Here is a 1771-nt window from a genome sequence, read left to right on the forward strand (position 1 = left end):
ACACACACACACACATATATATGCCTAGATATGCACCAGCTCTCCCTCCCTCACCTGTTGAGCCAGTATCCAAGAACCTATAGGTAAATCACCACTATTGTATACAGCAGTGTTTGCCTCCCGTGGCCTTGAACTCTTACAGACCTCCTATTGTATTGTTCTGTCTCCATCCTTTTTAACTAACCCTCTTCCTATTGTATGTTGCCTTCCCCTTCACCCAAGTTAATCTCTACCTACTTACTAGTCTCGAGTTTCCCCAAGTGGGGGATTACCCACCCAGGGAGGGAGACCCACGGTAACGATTGGTGGCGGGGGTGGGGCTGCAAAAGCAGATGATGGACGATAGTACACAAGTGTTTAATGGTGGGGGGCACTGAGGGCTTCTCTCTGAAAAGAGGGCAGTAGGCGGGATACATTTAGGAACCTGTGTTCTAGATCAGGGGTCGGTAAACTTTTGAGATGGAAGTTTTGTCCCTCACAACAATTTAAAAATTATTTGAGAGCCCAAATATATTTTTACAAATAAATGAAACCACCGTGATCTGCATAATATCCTTAAAATTTGTTCGCTTTTACTTCAGAGCCACATATTCGTACCGAAGCAGCTGCAGTTTGTCAGCCCCTCCCTGCTCTGCACTGTGACTCCCTCTCTTCCCCCTCTCACCCTGGTGACCATCCAACACGGTTTCTTTTAGTGTGAAGCCTTTTCTTGAGTTTCTCAATAGTGGCCACAAAACAATATGCATCCTTTTGTGATCGACTACTTTTTCACTTGGCGATGCCTTCCAAGTTCATCTCTCTTAGGTGTTTCCCAGATGCCTCCTTTTTCTTGAACCTTGTGAACTATTCCATTGTGTATCTATACCGAAGTTCATCGATTTTTTTCCCCACAGCTAGGCATTCAGGTTGTTGCCATTTTTGCTATTGTGTAAGGAACGTGGGTGGGCCTCTGTCTTCATTTTGCAGCTCTTATTTCTCTAGAACAGACAGCAAGGTGGGACTCTGCTGGCTTACCTAGTATTTCTAGGCCCCTCTGATTGAGGACGGGCCGTACAGCGCTCCACAGTGGTTGCACCATTCTTCAGTCCCAGCTGCAGAGTAGGGCGGTTTTTGGTTTTTTGGGCGTTCCCTTTTTTGAGCTTTCCTGCCAATGTTGGAGTGAGGTGTTATCTCATTGTTTCGATTTGCGTCTCTCATAATGGCTAATGATCATGAGCATTTCTTCATTTGCTTGTTGGCTGCTTCATTCATCGTCTTTGGGGAAGTGTCTGTTCATGTCCCTGGCCGATTTTTTTAATTGGGTTCTTTTTCTTTCTCTTTTTAAAAAAATTTTTTATTAAGTACTTTTATTGGGGGCTCTTACATCTCGTATCACAATCCATACATTCATCCATTGTGTCAAGCACATTTTAATAAGTTGCCATCATCATTTTCAAAGCATTTTCTTTCTACTTGAGCCCCTGATATCCCCTCTTTTTTTTTCTCCCATAGCTGCTCTTTTTTCCCCTTCCCTCTCGCCCTTGTGAATCCTTTTTTTTTCCCCTTTTCATTTTTAAAATCATTTTATTGGGGGCTCGTCCAACTCTTAGCACAGTCCATATATACATCCATTGTGTCAGGCATATTTGTACATTTTCTTTCTACTTGAGCCCTTGGTATCAGCTCCTCATTTTTCCCTTCCCTCCCCACTCCCCTTCGTCACAGACCCTTGATAATTTATAAATTATTATTGTTTTGTCATGTCTTACACTGTCCAATGTCTCCCTTCACC

General features: G+C 43.4%; 1 protein-coding gene across 1 annotated transcript in view; it reads left to right on the plus strand.

Moving 5' to 3' along the window:
* The window catches only part of APH1B (aph-1 homolog B, gamma-secretase subunit), a 34664-nt gene that overhangs the window by 2611 nt on the left and 30282 nt on the right, over positions 1-1771 (plus strand). The window lies entirely within an intron of this gene.

This window comes from Echinops telfairi, unplaced genomic scaffold (genome assembly GCF_000313985.2).
Source record: "Echinops telfairi isolate 266 unplaced genomic scaffold, ASM31398v2 ScPeMD7_4048;HRSCAF=4782, whole genome shotgun sequence".
Classification (NCBI taxonomy): domain Eukaryota; kingdom Metazoa; phylum Chordata; class Mammalia; order Afrosoricida; family Tenrecidae; genus Echinops; species Echinops telfairi.